The 17,143-nt window shown below is 35.8% G+C and overlaps 9 non-coding genes across 9 annotated transcripts; all 9 read left to right on the forward strand.

Moving 5' to 3' along the window:
• Positions 1 to 470: 470 nt before the first annotated feature.
• Positions 471 to 552, forward strand: TRNAS-CGA (transfer RNA serine (anticodon CGA)). Its single transcript has one exon. It is a non-coding gene; the product is annotated as a tRNA-Ser (tRNA).
• A 3,320-nt stretch (positions 553 to 3,872) lies between these two features.
• On the forward strand, positions 3,873 to 3,955 carry TRNAL-UAA (transfer RNA leucine (anticodon UAA)). Its single transcript has one exon. It is a non-coding gene; the product is annotated as a tRNA-Leu (tRNA).
• A 514-nt stretch (positions 3,956 to 4,469) lies between these two features.
• TRNAS-CGA (transfer RNA serine (anticodon CGA)) lies at positions 4,470 to 4,551 on the forward strand. Its single transcript has one exon. It is a non-coding gene; the product is annotated as a tRNA-Ser (tRNA).
• Positions 4,552 to 7,873: 3,322 nt separating this feature from the next.
• Positions 7,874 to 7,956, forward strand: TRNAL-UAA (transfer RNA leucine (anticodon UAA)). Its single transcript has one exon. It is a non-coding gene; the product is annotated as a tRNA-Leu (tRNA).
• A 514-nt stretch (positions 7,957 to 8,470) lies between these two features.
• Positions 8,471 to 8,552, forward strand: TRNAS-CGA (transfer RNA serine (anticodon CGA)). The gene has a single exon. It is a non-coding gene; the product is annotated as a tRNA-Ser (tRNA).
• A 3,319-nt stretch (positions 8,553 to 11,871) lies between these two features.
• On the forward strand, positions 11,872 to 11,954 carry TRNAL-UAA (transfer RNA leucine (anticodon UAA)). The gene has a single exon. It is a non-coding gene; the product is annotated as a tRNA-Leu (tRNA).
• Positions 11,955 to 12,468: 514 nt separating this feature from the next.
• On the forward strand, positions 12,469 to 12,550 carry TRNAS-CGA (transfer RNA serine (anticodon CGA)). The gene has a single exon. It is a non-coding gene; the product is annotated as a tRNA-Ser (tRNA).
• Positions 12,551 to 15,869: 3,319 nt separating this feature from the next.
• TRNAL-UAA (transfer RNA leucine (anticodon UAA)) lies at positions 15,870 to 15,952 on the forward strand. Its single transcript has one exon. It is a non-coding gene; the product is annotated as a tRNA-Leu (tRNA).
• Positions 15,953 to 16,466: 514 nt separating this feature from the next.
• Positions 16,467 to 16,548, forward strand: TRNAS-CGA (transfer RNA serine (anticodon CGA)). The gene has a single exon. It is a non-coding gene; the product is annotated as a tRNA-Ser (tRNA).
• Positions 16,549 to 17,143: the final 595 nt, after the last annotated feature.

Here is a 17,143-nt window from a genome sequence, read left to right on the forward strand (position 1 = left end):
GACATGTTTATTTTGTTGATACTTTTGCCACAGTCCACATATTGATAGTTCATATTTGTCATCATTCAAAAGTGAGTGTTACCCATATCCGCTCAAGAGATTTGCCTTTGTTCTTTTTGCCCTAATTGCACTAAGACTCTGCTCTTCTAATCTCTGACATCCAAGTTAGATAATTTTCCCTTTACTCCTTTTAACCCCTAATCTTTTTTTTAATGCCCCAGATCTATTTCATACTGGACATTGAATGTGGTTAACAAAAAGTATTTCTCGTCATTGTTCAAGAACCGAATAGCAGCTTCATTTTACAAAGATAATGTTGTTTAAACAATGTGTACAAACAAATCATGTATTTCTCTTTATGAAAATGTTCTCAAGGTCAGTTGATTCATATTGGTCTTCATTCATTAGTGAGTGTTACCCAAATCCGTACAAGAGCCAACTCTGTGACAGAAATCACAGTTTTCAGCTATGTAGTCATGGCCGAGTGGTTAAGGCAATGGATTCGAAATCCATTGGGGTTTCCTCGCGCAGGTTCAAATCCGGCTGACTACGTTTACATTTTTCAGCTGGGAAGTGTTTTTAAACCTTCACTGCACTTTTCATTTTGTTTTTATCTGCTTGTCAAAGCAATCTTTACTTACTGGAATATGTGGCACACAAAAGAAGAAAACACTGTGAATTCTTCAAACATTTCCCAAGTTATACATTTTAGGTTGCTACTGACTGTAAAACATTTAATAAAGGACTCCATTTCAATCCATGCTTTGTTTTCTATAGATAAGTATCTCTATTCTGCAAGATATTGCTAAGAGGTCATGTGTGTGCAATACTTTGCACAACATATAATAGAGGAGAAATGGTTTAACCCTACAGAAATAACTTAACGTGACAAAGGATTGTGAGCACTTAAGTGTGAGAGTGAGGGATTTCTTCCACTTTATAATTACAGATAATATTTGACTTCTTCTTAATGACTGTGCTAAGTACTGCATGTATCACACTTCAGCACAAATAGCTTTTTGTTATGAAAAAGCATTTGTAATGTTTTATTGTTATCATTCACAAAAGCTAAGCAGGGCTTTCTAAACCTGTTGAAGGAATAAACAACTTAGCTTGAATTTGACTGAAAAATGGTCATTAATGTACTGTAATAATTGTAACTCCCTGAAGTTTACAGAAAATTAACAAATTAATTAAATGTAAACTTTATGGAATCTTTTGTGAAACAGAATGATTCTAATTAAGAACAAATGTACTTTCTGCTAGTATATCTGCCATATAAATTATTATTGGTAATCATTCAAATCTTCACCTGAATGAATGAAATGATTATGATAACAATCACTTCATTGCTTTTAATCACAGTTTAGCAAGAAGTACAAAAACTATATGTTCCTTTGTCCCTACACTATAATTAAGAGGGGTTTGTGTAAAAGACCAGACACTTGTTAATTCTTTAAACTAAAGATAGTGTCATTTTCTATTGGTTTAGGAGATTTTGAAAAAATCAGGAAAAAGCTTTCTATTTTTTTTCCATGTAAATAGAATTAACACCATGCACTACATGTTACCAGTGGAACTTTTCTTCTGCTCCTTCTCTTTCTTCAATATTTTAATAAATGATTTTGAAAAAACAAAATAATAAAAACGATGACTTTTTGGTGGAAACTGCTTTGTCCTTGTTCTTCTTGCCCCAATTGCCCTCCGACTCTGCTCTTCTAATCTCTGACATCCAAGTTAGATCATTTTCCCTTTACTCCTTTTTCATAGTTACATAGTAGATGAGGTTGAAAAAAGACGTACATCCATCAAGTTTAACCTATGCTAAATTTAGACAACAGATACGTTATCCTATATCTATACTTACTTATTGTTCCAGAGGAAGGCAACAAAGAAAACCCAGAGTCATATAATCCAATGATATCTCATAAGGGAAAAAATAAATTCCTTCCTGACTTCAAGAATTGGCAATCGGATGAATCCTTGGATCAACATCCTTCCCAAGTATACTTATTTGGTATATATACCTTTCCTATCTAAAAAGATGTCAACCTGTTTTTGAACAAATCAATTGTATCTGCCATCACAGTCTCCATGGGTAATGAATGCCACATTTTTACTAAGTGCAGTATTGGCGGATCCGCTCATCCCCAGTTTATTTCCAACTTTTTGTGATTGGGCAATTTGGAGGTAAATTTGCTATTCTAGAGCCCCGAACAGCAGCAAGAAGCTGATCGGGGATCCTAGAATTGCACGAGTTTGAGAAACTGGCGATGTGCTGCGAAAAAAGGCTTCTCGCCAAACGTTTGGCGGATTTTTTTGTACGCCAAAAAAAAAAGGCGAATTTGATTATTTTCGCCAGGTTACCACAGCTTCCTGAATATCTAGAGGCACTTTTGGCGGAAACCTGGCAAGAACTGGTTTATCGGAGCTCTCTGCATAGGCCCCTAAGTCAGAAGCTGGGACGAAGTTATGAAAATAGAAGGTGGCAGTCACGGTTGGGTATTCTACCTGAAAAGAGTACCAAGAAGCCAGGGAGGATTTCCCAGTCAGGGTAAGCCTTTCAAAGAGGGTGCCCTGCACTTATTTGAGGCTAGTTTTCGACCCCAGACCCCTAGTAAGTGTGTAATACTGCTGTGTATTTTATATTCATTGTTGTCCGTGAGTTTCACTCAAATAAACCCCATTTTATTCCACTATCTTGTTTTGCCTATTGAATGATCCCTGAATGGTATAAAAAGTGTTAAAAGTGCTGGGCTCTTTTGACATTTGGCTAGACAATAAGATATCAGTACTGGAATACATTGTATATTTGCATAACTTATATTTATACAGGCAGCAATATTATGTCAAAGGAAAATGTCATCTTTCTATCTATATGTAACTACTTCTTCAGTTACTGCTATGTACTGACCTTTGGTGGCTCTCTTAGTGGTTTTGGACAAAATACTGTATGCAGCTATCCCTGCCCATCTCAAACAGGAAAATACATCCTGCATGTTTGATATATATATATGGTAAGGAAGAGTAGGCTTGGAAAGTGGAACTAATCAGTGCTTAGGGAAATCATAATTCTAGTGCAGTGTTATAACATTCAATCTATCTAAAAAGACTAACAATATGTATATTATTGCCTAGACTTTCACATTCAATGTCATACATTATTCATTGGAAGTCAACCATGGCCTTGAAAAATATCCCAACTTTATAAGATAACTCACCGTGAAATGCTCCATGAAGGAAAACTATCTATAATAATCAAGAAGATTAAAAGATGGGTTACGAGGCGCAAATTGTAATAAATGTATAATGCACTCCCCCTGACTGAGTAGAAGAAAGCTAGACATTTTGACTCCATTTATGATATGGTATCACTCTTTTACAAAAAGTAAATATGTAATCCTGTTCAGCATAATCTTGCTGCAAAAAACCTCTAGCATTTCCAGGTAAAGGTGAAAATGCTGCAGAAAGCACAGTCACTTAGCTATGTTGTTCTCATTCTTCATATATGACTTTTAAGGGCATACTGTACATTGCTGAAGTACATTTTATCCAGATGACAAAATCTCTATGTCACCACCAGGATGGCCGAGTGGCTAAGGTATTGGACTTAAGATCCAATGGACATATGTCTGCGTGGGATTAACAATATTGAATTCCTAATTCCTGGACATGTTTATATTGTTGCTACTTTTGCCATAGTCCACATATTGATAGTTCATATTTGTCATCATTCATCTGTGAGTGTTACCCATATCCGCTCAAGAGCTTTGCCCTTGTTCTTCTTGTCCTAATTGCACTATGACTCTGCTCTTCTAATCTCTGACATTGCTGAAGTCCATTTAACCAGATGACAAAATCTATATGTCATCACCAGGATGGCCGAGTGGTTAAGGCGTTGGACTTAAGATCCAATGGACATATGTCTGCGTGGGTTCAAACCCCACTCCTGGTATTGCTTTGTTTTGTCAACGAACAATATTGAATACCTCTTTCCTTGACATGTTTATTTTGTTGATACTTTTGCCACAGTCCACATATTGATAGTTCATATTTGTCATCATTCAAAAGTGAGTGTTACCCATATCCGCTCAAGAGATTTGCCTTTGTTCTTTTTGCCCTAATTGCACTAAGACTCTGCTCTTCTAATCTCTGACATCCAAGTTAGATCATTTTCCCTTTACTCCTTTTAACCCCTAATCTTTTTTTTAATGCCCCAGATCTGTTTCATACTGGACATTGAATGTGGTTAACAAAAAGTATTTCTCGTCATTGTTCAAGAACCGAATAGCAGCTTCATTTTACAAAGATAATGTTGTTTAAACAATGTGTACAAACAAATCATGTATTTCTCTTTATGAAATTGTTCTCAAGGTCAGTTGATTCATATTGGTCTTCATTCATTAGTGAGTGTTACCCAAATCCGTTCAAGAGCCAACTGTGTGACAGAAATCACAGTTTTCAGCTATGTAGTCATGGCCGAGTGGTTAAGGCGATGGATTCGAAATCCATTGGGGTTTCCTCGCGCAGGTTCAAATCCTGCTGACTACGTTTACATTTTTCAGCTGGGAAGTGTTTTTAAACCTTCACTGCACTTTTCATTTTGTTTTTATCTGCTTGTCAAAGCAATCTTTACTTACTGGAATATGTGGCACTCAAATTAAGAAAACACTGTGAATTCTTCAAACATTTCCCAAGTTATATATTTTAGGTTGCTGCTGACTGTAAAACATTTAATAAAGGACTTCATTTCAATCCATGCTTTGTTTTCTATAGATAAGTATCTCTATTCTGCAAGATATTGCTAAGAGATCATGTGTGTGCAATACTTTGCACAACATATAATAGAGAAGAAATGGTTTAACCCTACAGAAATAACTTAATGTGACAAAGGATTGTGAGCACTTAACTGTGAGAGTGAGGGATTTCTTCCACTTTATAATTACAGAAAATATTTGACTTCTTCTTAATGACTGTGCTAAGTACTGCATGTATCACACTTCAGCACAAATAGCTTTTTGTTATGAAAAAGCATTTGTAATGTTTTATTGTTATCATTCACAAAAGCTAAGCAGGGCTTTCTAAACCTGTTGAAGGAATAAACAACTTAGCTTGAATTTGACTGAAAAATGGTCATTAATGTACTGTAATAATTGTAACTCCCTGAAGTTTACAGAAAATTAACAAATTAATCAAATGTAAACTTTATGGAATCTTTTGTGAAACAGAATGATTCTAATTAAGAACAAATGTACTTTCTGCTAGTATATCTGCCATATAAATTATTATTGGTAATCATTCAAATCTTCACCTGAATGAATGAAATGATTATGATAACAATCACTTCATTGCTTTTAATCACAGTTTAGCAAGAAGTACAAAAACTATATGTTCCTTTGTCCCTACACTATAATTAAGAAGGGTTTGTGTAAAAGACCAGACACTTGTTAATTCTTTAAACTAAAGATAGTGTCATTTTCTATTGGTTTAGGAGATTTTGAAAAAATCAGGAAAAAGCTTTCTGTTTTTTTTCCATGTAAATAGAATTAACACCATGCACTACATGTTACCAGTGGAACTTTTCTTCTGCTCCTTCTCTTTCTTCAATATTTTAATAAATGATTTTGAAAAAACAAAATAATAAAAACGATGACTTTTTGGTGGAAACTGCTTTGTCCTTGTTCTTCTTGCCCCAATTGCCCTCCGACTCTGCTCTTCTAATCTCTGACATCCAAGTTAGATCATTTTCCCTTTACTCCTTTTTCATAGTTACATAGTAGATGAGGTTGAAAAAAGACGTACGTCCATCAAGTTTAACCTATGCTAAATGTAGACAACAGATACGTTATCCTATATCTATACTTACTTATTGTTCCAGAGGAAGGCAACAAAGAAAACCCAGAGTCATATAATCCAATGATATCTCATAAGGGAAAAAATAAATTCCTTCCTGACTTCAAGAATTGGCAATCGGATGAATCCTTGGATCAACATCCTTCCCAAGTATACTTATTTGGTATATATACCTTTCCTATCTAAAAAGATGTCAACCTGTTTTTGAACAAATCAATTGTATCTGCCATCACAGTCTCCATGGGTAATGAATGCCACATTTTTACTAAGTGCAGTATTGGCGGATCCGCTCATCCCCAGTTTATTTCCAACTTTTTGTGATTGGGCAATTTGGAGGTAAATTTGCTATTCTAGAGCCCCGAACAGCAGCAAGAAGCTGATTGGGTATCCTAGAATTGCACGAGTTTGAGAAACTGGCGATGTGCTGCGAAAAAAGGCTTCTCGCCAAACGTTTGGCGGATTTTTTTGTACGCCAAAAAAAAAAGGCGAATTTGATTATTTTCGCCAGGTTACCACAGCTTCCTGAATATCTAGAGGCACTTTTGGCGGAAACCTGGCAAGAACTGGTTTATCGGAGCTCTCTGCATAGGCCCCTAAGTCAGAAGCTGGGACGAAGTTATGAAAATAGAAGGTGGCAGTCACGGTTGGGTATTCTACCTGAAAAGAGTACCAAGAAGCCAGGGAGGATTTCCCAGTCAGGGTAAGCCTTTCAAAGAGGGTGCCCTGCACTTATTTGAGGCTAGTTTTCGACCCCAGACCCCTAGTAAGTGTGTAATACTGCTGTGTATTTTATATTCATTGTTGTCCGTGAGTTTCACTCAAATAAACCCCATTTTATTCCACTATCTTGTTTTGCCTATTGAATGATCCCTGAATGGTATAAAAAGTGTTAAAAGTGCTGGGCTCTTTTGACATTTGGCTAGACAATAAGATATCAGTACTGGAATACATTGTATATTTGCATAACTTATATTTATACAGGCAGCAATATTATGTCAAAGGAAAATGTCATCTTTCTATCTATATGTAACTACTTCTTCAGTTACTGCTATGTACTGACCTTTGGTGGCTCTCTTAGTGGTTTTGGACAAAATACTGTATGCAGCTATCCCTGCCCATCTCAAACAGGAAAATACATCCTGCATGTTTGATATATATATATATGGTAAGGAAGAGTAGGCTTGGAAAGTGGAACTAATCAGTGCTTAGGGAAATCATAATTCTAGTGCAGTGTTATAACATTCAATCTATCTAAAAAGACTAACAATATGTATATTATTGCCTAGACTTTCACATTCAATGTCATACATTATTCATTGGAAGTCAACCATGGCCTTGAAAAATATCCCAACTTTATAAGATAACTCACCGTGAAATGCTCCATGAAGGAAAACTATCTATAATAATCAAGAAGATTAAAAGATGGGTTACGAGGCGCAAATTGTAATAAATGTATAATGCACTCCCCCTGACTGAGTAGAAGAAAGCTAGACATTTTGACTCCATTTATGATATGGTATCACTCTTTTACAAAAAGTAAATATGTAATCCTGTTCAGCATAATCTTGCTGCAAAAAACCTCTAGCATTTCCAGGTAAAGGTGAAAATGCTGCAGAAAGCACAGTCACTTAGCTATGTTGTTCTCATTCTTCATATATGACTTTTAAGGGCATACTGTACATTGCTGAAGTACATTTTATCCAGATGACAAAATCTCTATGTCACCACCAGGATGGCTGAGTGGCTAAGGTATTGGACTTAAGATCCAATGGACATATGTCTGCGTGGGATTAACAATATTGAATTCCTAATTCCTGGACATGTTTATATTGTTGCTACTTTTGCCATAGTCCACATATTGATAGTTCATATTTGTCATCATTCATCTGTGAGTGTTACCCATATCCACTCAAGAGCTTTGCCCTTGTTCTTCTTGTCCTAATTGCACTATGACTCTGCTCTTCTAATCTCTGACATTGCTGAAGTCCATTTAACCAGATGACAAAATCTATATGTCATCACCAGGATGGCCGAGTGGTTAAGGCGTTGGACTTAAGATCCAATGGACATATGTCTGCGTGGGTTCAAACCCCACTCCTGGTATTGCTTTGTTTTGTCAACGAACAATATTGAATACCTCTTTCCTTGACATGTTTATTTTGTTGATACTTTTGCCACAGTCCACATATTGATAGTTCATATTTGTCATCATTCAAAAGTGAGTGTTACCCATATCCGCTCAAGAGATTTGCCTTTGTTCTTTTTGCCCTAATTGCACTAAGACTCTGCTCTTCTAATCTCTGACATCCAAGTTAGATCATTTTCCCTTTACTCCTTTTAACCCCTAATCTTTTTTTTAATGCCCCAGATCTGTTTCATACTGGACATTGAATGTGGTTAACAAAAAGTATTTCTCGTCATTGTTCAAGAACCGAATAGCAGCTTCATTTTACAAAGATAATGTTGTTTAAACAATGTGTACAAACAAATCATGTATTTCTCTTTATGAAATTGTTCTCAAGGTCAGTTGATTCATATTGGTCTTCATTCATTAGTGAGTGTTACCCAAATCCGTTCAAGAGCCAACTGTGTGACAGAAATCACAGTTTTCAGCTATGTAGTCATGGCCGAGTGGTTAAGGCGATGGATTCGAAATCCATTGGGGTTTCCTCGCGCAGGTTCAAATCCTGCTGACTACGTTTACATTTTTCAGCTGGGAAGTGTTTTTAAACCTTCACTGCACTTTTCATTTTGTTTTTATCTGCTTGTCAAAGCAATCTTTACTTACTGGAATATGTGGCACTCAAAATAAGAAAACACTGTGAATTCTTCAAACATTTCCCAAGTTATATATTTTAGGTTGCTGCTGACTGTAAAACATTTAATAAAGGACTTCATTTCAATCCATGCTTTGTTTTCTATAGATAAGTATCTCTATTCTGCAAGATATTGCTAAGAGATCATGTGTGTGCAATACTTTGCACAACATATAATAGAGAAGAAATGGTTTAACCCTACAGAAATAACTTAATGTGACAAAGGATTGTGAGCACTTAACTGTGAGAGTGAGGGATTTCTTCCACTTTATAATTACAGATAATATTTGACTTCTTCTTAATGACTGTGCTAAGTACTGCATGTATCACACTTCAGCACAAATAGCTTTTTGTTATGAAAAAGCATTTGTAATGTTTTATTGTTATCATTCACAAAAGCTAAGCAGGGCTTTCTAAACCTGTTGAAGGAATAAACAACTTAGCTTGAATTTGACTGAAAAATGGTCATTAATGTACTGTAATAATTGTAACTCCCTGAAGTTTACAGAAAATTAACAAATTAATTAAATGTAAACTTTATGGAATCTTTTGTGAAACAGAATGATTCTAATTAAGAACAAATGTACTTTCTGCTAGTATATCTGCCATATAAATTATTATTGGTAATCATTCAAATCTTCACCTGAATGAATGAAATGATTATGATAACAATCACTTCATTGCTTTTAATCACAGTTTAGCAAGAAGTACAAAAACTATATGTTCCTTTGTCCCTACACTATAATTAAGAGGGGTTTGTGTAAAAGACCAGAGACTTGTTAATTCTTTAAACTAAAGATAGTGTCATTTTCTATTGGTTTAGGAGATTTTGAAAAAATCAGGAAAAAGCTTTCTATTTTTTTTCCATGTAAATAGAATTAACACCATGCACTACATGTTACCAGTGGAACTTTTCTTCTGCTCCTTCTCTTTCTTCAATATTTTAATAAATGATTTTGAAAAAACAAAATAATAAAAACGATGACTTTTTGGTGGAAACTGCTTTGTCCTTGTTCTTCTTGCCCCAATTGCCCTCCGACTCTGCTCTTCTAATCTCTGACATCCAAGTTAGATCATTTTCCCTTTACTCCTTTTTCATAGTTACATAGTAGATGAGGTTGAAAAAAGACGTACGTCCATCAAGTTTAACCTATGCTAAATTTAGACAACAGATACGTTATCTTATATCTATACTTACTTATTGTTCCAGAGGAAGGCAACAAAGAAAACCCAGAGTCATATAATCCAATGATATCTCATAAGGGAAAAAATAAATTCCTTCCTGACTTCAAGAATTGGCAATCGGATGAATCCTTGGATCAACATCCTTCCCAAGTATACTTATTTGGTATATATACCTTTCCTATCTAAAAAGATGTCAACCTGTTTTTGAACAAATCAATTGTATCTGCCATCACAGTCTCCATGGGTAATGAATGCCACATTTTTACTAAGTGCAGTATTGGCGGATCCGCTCATCCCCAGTTTATTTCCAACTTTTTGTGATTGGGCAATTTGGAGGTAAATTTGCTATTCTAGAGCCCCGAACAGCAGCAAGAAGCTGATCGGGGATCCTAGAATTGCACGAGTTTGAGAAACTGGCGATGTGCTGCGAAAAAAGGCTTCTCGCCAAACGTTTGGCGGATTTTTTTGTACGCCAAAAAAAAAGGCGAATTTGATTATTTTCGCCAGGTTACCACAGCTTCCTGAATATCTAGAGGCACTTTTGGCGGAAACCTGGCAAGAACTGGTTTATCGGAGCTCTCTGCATAGGCCCCTAAGTCAGAAGCTGGGACGAAGTTATGAAAATAGAAGGTGGCAGTCACGGTTGGGTATTCTACCTGAAAAGAGTACCAAGAAGCCAGGGAGGATTTCCCAGTCAGGGTAAGCCTTTCAAAGAGGGTGCCCTGCACTTATTTGAGGCTAGTTTTCGACCCCAGACCCCTAGTAAGTGTGTAATACTGCTGTGTATTTTATATTCATTGTTGTCCGTGAGTTTCACTCAAATAAACCCCATTTTATTCCACTATCTTGTTTTGCCTATTGAATGATCCCTGAATGGTATAAAAAGTGTTAAAAGTGCTGGGCTCTTTTGACATTTGGCTAGACAATAAGATATCAGTACTGGAATACATTGTATATTTGCATAACTTATATTTATACAGGCAGCAATATTATGTCAAAGGAAAATGTCATCTTTCTATCTATATGTAACTACTTCTTCAGTTACTGCTATGTACTGACCTTTGGTGGCTCTCTTAGTGGTTTTGGACAAAATACTGTATGCAGCTATCCCTGCCCATCTCAAACAGGAAAATACATCCTGCATGTTTGATATATATATATGGTAAGGAAGAGTAGGCTTGGAAAGTGGAACTAATCAGTGCTTAGGGAAATCATAATTCTAGTGCAGTGTTATAACATTCAATCTATCTAAAAAGACTAACAATATGTATATTATTGCCTAGACTTTCACATTCAATGTCATACATTATTCATTGGAAGTCAACCATGGCCTTGAAAAATATCCCAACTTTATAAGATAACTCACCGTGAAATGCTCCATGAAGGAAAACTATCTATAATAATCAAGAAGATTAAAAGATGGGTTACGAGGCGCAAATTGTAATAAATGTATAATGCACTCCCCCTGACTGAGTAGAAGAAAGCTAGACATTTTGACTCCATTTATGATATGGTATCACTCTTTTACAAAAAGTAAATATGTAATCCTGTTCAGCATAATCTTGCTGCAAAAAACCTCTAGCATTTCCAGGTAAAGGTGAAAATGCTGCAGAAAGCACAGTCACTTAGCTATGTTGTTCTCATTCTTCATATATGACTTTTAAGGGCATACTGTACATTGCTGAAGTACATTTTATCCAGATGACAAAATCTCTATGTCACCACCAGGATGGCCGAGTGGCTAAGGTATTGGACTTAAGATCCAATGGACATATGTCTGCGTGGGATTAACAATATTGAATTCCTAATTCCTGGACATGTTTATATTGTTGCTACTATTGCCATAGTCCACATATTGATAGTTCATATTTGTCATCATTCATCTGTGAGTGTTACCCATATCCGCTCAAGAGCTTTGCCCTTGTTCTTCTTGCCCTAATTGCACTATGACTCTGCTCTTCTAATCTCTGACATTGCTGAAGTCCATTTAACCAGATGACAAAATCTATATGTCATCACCAGGATGGCCGAGTGGTTAAGGCGTTGGACTTAAGATCCAATGGACATATGTCTGCGTGGGTTCAAACCCCACTCCTGGTATTGCTTTGTTTTGTCAACGAACAATATTGAATACCTCTTTCCTTGACATGTTTATTTTGTTGATACTTTTGCCACAGTCCACATATTGATAGTTCATATTTGTCATCATTCAAAAGTGAGTGTTACCCATATCCGCTCAAGAGATTTGCCTTTGTTCTTTTTGCCCTAATTGCACTAAGACTCTGCTCTTCTAATCTCTGACATCCAAGTTAGATCATTTTCCCTTTACTCCTTTTAACCCCTAATCTTTTTTTTAATGCCCCAGATCTGTTTCATACTGGACATTGAATGTGGTTAACAAAAAGTATTTCTCGTCATTGTTCAAGAACCGAATAGCAGCTTCATTTTACAAAGATAATGTTGTTTAAACAATGTGTACAAACAAATCATGTATTTCTCTTTATGAAATTGTTCTCAAGGTCAGTTGATTCATATTGGTCTTCATTCATTAGTGAGTGTTACCCAAATCCGTTCAAGAGCCAACTGTGTGACAGAAATCACAGTTTTCAGCTATGTAGTCATGGCCGAGTGGTTAAGGCGATGGATTCGAAATCCATTGGGGTTTCCTCGCGCAGGTTCAAATCCTGCTGACTATGTTTACATTTTTCAGCTGGGAAGTGTTTTTAAACCTTCACTGCACTTTTCATTTTGTTTTTATCTGCTTGTCAAAGCAATCTTTACTTACTGGAATATGTGGCACTCAAAATAAGAAAACACTGTGAATTCTTCAAACATTTCCCAAGTTATATATTTTAGGTTGCTGCTGACTGTAAAACATTTAATAAAGGACTTCATTTCAATCCATGCTTTGTTTTCTATAGATAAGTATCTCTATTCTGCAAGATATTGCTAAGAGATCATGTGTGTGCAATACTTTGCACAACATATAATAGAGAAGAAATGGTTTAACCCTACAGAAATAACTTAATGTGACAAAGGATTGTGAGCACTTAACTGTGAGAGTGAGGGATTTCTTCCACTTTATAATTACAGATAATATTTGACTTCTTCTTAATGACTGTGCTAAGTACTGCATGTATCACACTTCAGCACAAATAGCTTTTTGTTATGAAAAAGCATTTGTAATGTTTTATTGTTATCATTCACAAAAGCTAAGCAGGGCTTTCTAAACCTGTTGAAGGAATAAACAACTTAGCTTGAATTTGACTGAAAAATGGTCATTAATGTACTGTAATAATTGTAACTCCCTGAAGTTTACAGAAAATTAACAAATTAATTAAATGTAAACTTTATGGAATCTTTTGTGAAACAGAATGATTCTAATTAAGAACAAATGTACTTTCTGCTAGTATATCTGCCATATAAATTATTATTGGTAATCATTCAAATCTTCACCTGAATGAATGAAATGATTATGATAACAATCACTTCATTGCTTTTAATCACAGTTTAGCAAGAAGTACAAAAACTATATGTTCCTTTGTCCCTACACTATAATTAAGAGGGGTTTGTGTAAAAGACCAGACACTTGTTAATTCTTTAAACTAAAGATAGTGTCATTTTCTATTGGTTTAGGAGATTTTGAAAAAATCAGGAAAAAGCTTTCTATTTTTTTTCCATGTAAATAGAATTAACACCATGCACTACATGTTACCAGTGGAACTTTTCTTCTGCTCCTTCTCTTTCTTCAATATTTTAATAAATGATTTTGAAAAAACAAAATAATAAAAACGATGACTTTTTGGTGGAAACTGCTTTGTCCTTGTTCTTCTTGCCCCAATTGCCCTCCGACTCTGCTCTTCTAATCTCTGACATCCAAGTTAGATCATTTTCCCTTTACTCCTTTTTCATAGTTACATAGTAGATGAGGTTGAAAAAAGACGTACGTCCATCAAGTTTAACCTATGCTAAATTTAGACAACAGATACGTTATCTTATATCTATACTTACTTATTGTTCCAGAGGAAGGCAACAAAGAAAACCCAGAGTCATATAATCCAATGATATCTCATAAGGGAAAAAATAAATTCCTTCCTGACTTCAAGAATTGGCAATCGGATGAATCCTTGGATCAACATCCTTCCCAAGTATACTTATTTGGTATATATACCTTTCCTATCTAAAAAGATGTCAACCTGTTTTTGAACAAATCAATTGTATCTGCCATCACAGTCTCCATGGGTAATGAATGCCACATTTTTACTAAGTGCAGTATTGGCGGATCCGCTCATCCCCAGTTTATTTCCAACTTTTTGTGATTGGGCAATTTGGAGGTAAATTTGCTATTCTAGAGCCCCGAACAGCAGCAAGAAGCTGATCGGGGATCCTAGAATTGCACGAGTTTGAGAAACTGGCGATGTGCTGCGAAAAAAGGCTTCTCGCCAAACGTTTGGCGGATTTTTTTGTACGCCAAAAAAAAAGGCGAATTTGATTATTTTCGCCAGGTTACCACAGCTTCCTGAATATCTAGAGGCACTTTTGGCGGAAACCTGGCAAGAACTGGTTTATCGGAGCTCTCTGCATAGGCCCCTAAGTCAGAAGCTGGGACGAAGTTATGAAAATAGAAGGTGGCAGTCACGGTTGGGTATTCTACCTGAAAAGAGTACCAAGAAGCCAGGGAGGATTTCCCAGTCAGGGTAAGCCTTTCAAAGAGGGTGCCCTGCACTTATTTGAGGCTAGTTTTCGACCCCAGACCCCTAGTAAGTGTGTAATACTGCTGTGTATTTTATATTCATTGTTGTCCGTGAGTTTCACTCAAATAAACCCCATTTTATTCCACTATCTTGTTTTGCCTATTGAATGATCCCTGAATGGTATAAAAAGTGTTAAAAGTGCTGGGCTCTTTTGACATTTGGCTAGACAATAAGATATCAGTACTGGAATACATTGTATATTTGCATAACTTATATTTATACAGGCAGCAATATTATGTCAAAGGAAAATGTCATCTTTCTATCTATATGTAACTACTTCTTCAGTTACTGCTATGTACTGACCTTTGGTGGCTCTCTTAGTGGTTTTGGACAAAATACTGTATGCAGCTATCCCTGCCCATCTCAAACAGGAAAATACATCCTGCATGTTTGATATATATATATGGTAAGGAAGAGTAGGCTTGGAAAGTGGAACTAATCAGTGCTTAGGGAAATCATAATTCTAGTGCAGTGTTATAACATTCAATCTATCTAAAAAGACTAACAATATGTATATTATTGCCTAGACTTTCACATTCAATGTCATACATTATTCATTGGAAGTCAACCATGGCCTTGAAAAATATCCCAACTTTATAAGATAACTCACCGTGAAATGCTCCATGAAGGAAAACTATCTATAATAATCAAGAAGATTAAAAGATGGGTTACGAGGCGCAAATTGTAATAAATGTATAATGCACTCCCCCTGACTGAGTAGAAGAAAGCTAGACATTTTGACTCCATTTATGATATGGTATCACTCTTTTACAAAAAGTAAATATGTAATCCTGTTCAGCATAATCTTGCTGCAAAAAACCTCTAGCATTTCCAGGTAAAGGTGAAAATGCTGCAGAAAGCACAGTCACTTAGCTATGTTGTTCTCATTCTTCATATATGACTTTTAAGGGCATACTGTACATTGCTGAAGTACATTTTATCCAGATGACAAAATCTCTATGTCACCACCAGGATGGCCGAGTGGCTAAGGTATTGGACTTAAGATCCAATGGACATATGTCTGCGTGGGATTAACAATATTGAATTCCTAATTCCTGGACATGTTTATATTGTTGCTACTATTGCCATAGTCCACATATTGATAGTTCATATTTGTCATCATTCATCTGTGAGTGTTACCCATATCCGCTCAAGAGCTTTGCCCTTGTTCTTCTTGCCCTAATTGCACTATGACTCTGCTCTTCTAATCTCTGACATTGCTGAAGTCCATTTAACCAGATGACAAAATCTATATGTCATCACCAGGATGGCCGAGTGGTTAAGGCGTTGAACTTAAGATCCAATGGACATATGTCTGCGTGGGTTCAAACCCCACTCCTGGTATTGCTTTGTTTTGTCAACGAACAATATTGAATACCTCTTTCCTTGACATGTTTATTTTGTTGATACTTTTGCCACAGTCCACATATTGATAGTTCATATTTGTCATCATTCAAAAGTGAGTGTTACCCATATCCGCTCAAGAGATTTGCCTTTGTTCTTTTTGCCCTAATTGCACTAAGACTCTGCTCTTCTAATCTCTGACATCCAAGTTAGATCATTTTCCCTTTACTCCTTTTAACCCCTAATCTTTTTTTTAATGCCCCAGATCTGTTTCATACTGGACATTGAATGTGGTTAACAAAAAGTATTTCTCGTCATTGTTCAAGAACCGAATAGCAGCTTCATTTTACAAAGATAATGTTGTTTAAACAATGTGTACAAACAAATCATGTATTTCTCTTTATGAAAATGTTCTCAAGGTCAGTTGATTCATATTGGTCTTCATTCATTAGTGAGTGTTACCCAAATCCGTTCAAGAGCCAACTCTGTGACAGAAATCACAGTTTTCAGCTATGTAGTCATGGCCGAGTGGTTAAGGCGATGGATTCGAAATCCATTGGGGTTTCCTCGCGCAGGTTCAAATCCGGCTGACTACGTTTACATTTTTCAGCTGGGAAGTGTTTTTAAACCTTCACTGCACTTTTCATTTTGTTTTTATCTGCTTGTCAAAGCAATCTTTACTTACTGGAATATGTGGCACACAAAAGAAGAAAACACTGTGAATTCTTCAAACATTTCCCAAGTTATACATTTTAGGTTGCTACTGACTGTAAAACATTTAATAAAGGACTCCATTTCAATCCATGCTTTGTTTTCTATAGATAAGTATCTCTATTCTGCAAGATATTGCTAAGAGGTCATGTGTGTGCAATACTTTGCACAACATATAATAGAGGAGAAATGGTTTAACCCTACAGAAATAACTTAACGTGACAAAGGATTGTGAGCACTTAAGTGTGAGAGTGAGGGATTTCTTCCACTTTATAATTACAGATAATATTTGACTTCTTCTTAATGACTGTGCTAAGTACTGCATGTATCACACTTCAGCACAAATAGCTTTTTGTTATGAAAAAGCATTTGTAATGTTTTATTGTTATCATTCACAAAAGCTAAGCAGGGCTTTCTAAACCTGTTGAAGGAATAAACAACTTAGCTTGAATTTGACTGAAAAATTGTCATTAATGTACT

The sequence above is a fragment of the Ascaphus truei genome, chromosome 15, assembly GCF_040206685.1.
Source record: "Ascaphus truei isolate aAscTru1 chromosome 15, aAscTru1.hap1, whole genome shotgun sequence".
Lineage (NCBI taxonomy): Eukaryota > Metazoa > Chordata > Amphibia > Anura > Ascaphidae > Ascaphus > Ascaphus truei.